Here is a 4149-nt window from a genome sequence, read left to right as displayed (position 1 = left end):
CTTCAATGGCGACCATCTGTAGGCTTCGACCAAAATTTTTATTATCAAGAGTGAAGATTTAGAACATTTTTAGTGTTGAGGGACAACTGATTTGTTACCAGTAGAAAAGTTAGTCTTCAGTTAGGTAACGACTATTTGGTAACTATGAAGGCCAGATCTCACAGAACAATGTTGATCAAGGAAACATCAAACCTGGCCCCACAATGCAAGTGCTACTTCTTCTCCAAATGTGCTATCAAGTCAATTCCATCTTGGACAATCACGTATATAGTACAAGACGTGGTATCGGCTAGGTAGGAGCTAGCGAAAGCACGTCCCTAGTTTTTAGTCAGCATCTTTGTGCCCTAAGGTGCCACTAACACATGTGTCTAGACTCTATTGGATGAAGTGCCGAAGGATATATAGGAATGGTTCCTTGTCAATGTAGAAATGCCCTACATGTGGAATAATGTTTTGTGCCCTACGAAAACAGCCCACAAGTCCAATGCTTGTGCATAGTCAAGTTGGTGTCTAGAACGATGGTTGAAGTGTTACTAGAGAAGCATGTAAGGAAAACTCTAGCCTCCATCCTCAGCTAGAGAAAGACTGCTGCTGCTATGAGAAAAGTTAGAGAGTGCAAAACACACACCTCAACGTGTGGAGCGAAGAAAAGGAAGAACAAGAAATCTGTCCAACTTTTGTGACACAAAAATTGGTTATCTTCGAGCCAGCAATTAGTGACTCAAACGTGGTTGGACTGGCCTCAAATTTTGGTGACCTCATTCCTCACTTAGGACAGGTCAATGCCTCAAGTTTGTTGGAGTATTGGTTGAGTAAAACATCTGATTTGAGAGATATCTTGTCGGCTCGGTTTGCTGCCATTTCAGAACACAACAGTTTTGGTAGATGAATTGTTTCGATGGTCAAACGGTGTCCGTTTGAGTTGAATTTTGGTGAGTATTTAGAAGACTCATGGATCTGTATGCCTACCAAAATTCATGCATAATGGAGCTGTAGTTTGTGAGATATGAATAGAAAACAAAAGGGTACAGAGTCTGCAATTTCGCTGTGACTGCGATCATCATTTGCATTAGACGGTTGTGTTTGTCATTCCTGCCAAGAAATTACAACTTGTAGGTGTATTGCTGTTAGACAACCCTCCATACCCTTGAGAAGACTAATTGCACCCCTATGTGCCTTGCCTTTACCCTCTTAGATCAGCAATGCGTGAGCAGTCAAGGTGTTCTAGAAGTCAAAATTGTGCCCTTGCAATTCAAAAGCAATTGGAAAGGTGTCAAACCACAGATTTTCGGATTATGGTTTTTGAGATATTGATTGGCCTAAGAATGGAAGCCTCGATGTCAAATATAGTTCAAGAAAGCTGGTTTTGCTATGATGCAAGTCAACCCAACTTGCTGTGCAACTGCACCACGAAGGCAAATTGTGCTCAACCTGCTTGGTAGTGAACTAGTCCCTAGTTTTGTGATTACTTGCAACTTGTGTTGTCCTCCAAGCCTCGCTAACATCCTTCTACGTCAATGGTTCTCCAATGCTGACATGCCTTTGGTACCTTATATGTGTTTTTACCTAAGAGGTTGCATCATATTCCACCCAGAATCATTGTTGCAACTTGGATCCAAAGGCTCCCTAACGAATGATCATCGAGAACGTTGAGCCAATAGAGTCAGCTACTATGTTTACCACTCCCTCAGCAGACTCAGACCATACAATATTGTTATCAAAGAAAGAGCACTGCGCACATGGAACATTATGTATCTTTCCATCAGTTGACATTTGAGTGATTGCACCGCTACAACCAGTTTGGATATTGGTTAACTAGCTTCTCATACCCTCAAAGGACGTTTACCCGTTTATGATCACATCCTTTACGAGAAGATGTGCTCAAGCCACTTTAATAGAGAACTGCTTTTCAAACCTTGGGAGCAAATATAGCACCGTTGCAAGGAATATCTATCAACAGGCTATGGTCTAGTGCAAAGTTCATATGGTCTATGCTATATCCACTTGGGAAGTAGATGCTACAAGTATTTAGTCTACGTTTGTATCGCTCTTCGTACATCAAGGACGAAGTACGTAGGACATTGCTATCTTGGATTCCTCCCAAAGTAATAATACTTCATGAAGGCCAATGAAGGAAATTCTTCAGACAAAACTTACTACAAAGGACAAGTATCAGAAAGTGTCTTGACCAAATTAGCCTCTCTTATGCTTGAAGCTAGGTAGCCTAAAGCTATGGCTGATATTGGAAACTGGTAGCATGTCTCTCTTCCATAAAAGTCTTTCGTCCTGAATCTCGGGACGTGATTCTTTTAAGGGGGAGGGTTGTAACACCCCAGGTGTTTGCCACCAGTTAAGCAATGGGTTTGAGCTCAAACATGGCATGATTAAGTGATGATGAAGATGCCAAGGTCCAACCTATAGAAATGAGCCCCAACCTAAACTTGGATATTGCACCCTTGCTTTACATATAGGCCCTTTTCAAGATATATGCTTGGCTAGTGTTATTGGAATATCTTCATGTGTCTCACATCAATACCCATCTATATTAATCCATGGAAAAGTTTCATGAAGTTTGGAATCAAAAAGTCACATGAAATGATAAGTTATATCCTTGTTGGAATGATTTTACTAAGTGCTTGAATTACACTATTAAGTGAATGAGAGCATGAGATGTCAACCAAACCTTGCAACCTTGCCAAAATGACTCTAGATGAATTCTACAACAAAAGTCATGAAAGGTTCATGTTGGGTAAATGCCAAGAAAACGCTCCAATGGATCAAAAAGGATAATTTAAGCTTCATCGTGATCCTACTTTGGTCAAAGTAGAACAGTAGGTTCTATATCAGTTTTGGGGTTGGACCTTAAATGAAAGTTGTAGTCCATATCATGTAGAACAAACTTTGTTTTTGGACCAAGAGCTAGATCAACTTGGAAATAAGTCAAACAGAGGCTCAAAGTTGGAACCTGCTGCTGATTTCAGCACTTAGAAATATTCTAAGTCTAGAAATTCATCGACATCGGCATTGACGTCTCGCGTTCTCCAAATTTCGTTAAGTAACTTGACTGGACCCCAAAATGGAAGTTGGAGCTAAGTTCATGGAGAAGGGCATGTAAAAAGATGGCAGCAGTTTGACCTCGTTTTCACCATCAATTTGAACGTTTGCTTGTCGCTGTCAATACGCTGACACTGGCAGTTTGGGGCTTAATTAACCACTGATCCTCTGTCCTAATGACTAGGCACCCTTAACGAGTTTGGTAGACCATTAGGAGGGCAACAACTTTGGTATAGGCCCATGGATCCGAAACTACCGGGAATATGCTGAAAAACGCGTCTGAACTCAGGCACCATCGCGCACGCCAGGTGTTCGATGGCCGGCCCCATAGGGACACGCGGATGCCATGCTCGCCACCGCTGCTCTATGCGTCGTGGACGCCCTGCGCCCTGCTGCCGATGAGGAGGGGCACCAGCACGCCCTCTCCACTCCCTGCTCGCTCCCTCTCGCGCTCTCCTCGCTCCCATGCAGGCGCCGCCGCCATGGCCGGTCGTGCCAGCTCCATGGCCACCGTTGTTCCTTCATCTCCAGCCTCCCTCTGCCCAAATAGACCATAGCACCACCTCCCTCACCTCGTGCCGCAACTCCTACACCCCTCGCCTGAAGCCACTCGTCGCCGTCGCGCCCCACAGCGTCGCCGCCGTCCGTCTACGCGCAGCCGAGCCGCATGCACACGTGGCCAGCCCTCCACACTCCTCCTTGGGCCGAGCCGAGGGCACCATCAGGTATGCACGGGACCGTACTTGCTCCCCGCCACTCGGCGCCATCAACTGCCGCCTCTCCGGTCGGATTCGGCGAAGTCCAGTGCCTCCTCTGCTCCCAGACCCCGTCAAGGACCTCGCGCAACAATTCGACAAAAGGGAATGTTCTTTCTGCGAAGTTGTGACTCATGTGAATAGTGCTTAGGAGGACCTCTTCGCTGACGTTTGAATTATATTTTCTGTAGGGACCCCGATGCAAGTTTACATTCCTTTTCTTTTGATTTTTACAGATTTGAATGATGAACTTGGAAAATTCGTATTAATTAGTAGAAAATCCTAAAATAACAAATGAGGACTTTTTGGAATCCTTGTGAAATTATCTATGCATTAGATC

This window comes from Miscanthus floridulus, chromosome 9 (genome assembly GCF_019320115.1).
Source record: "Miscanthus floridulus cultivar M001 chromosome 9, ASM1932011v1, whole genome shotgun sequence".
Classification (NCBI taxonomy): Eukaryota; Viridiplantae; Streptophyta; class Magnoliopsida; order Poales; family Poaceae; genus Miscanthus; species Miscanthus floridulus.
This window is presented reverse-complemented; position numbering follows the sequence as displayed.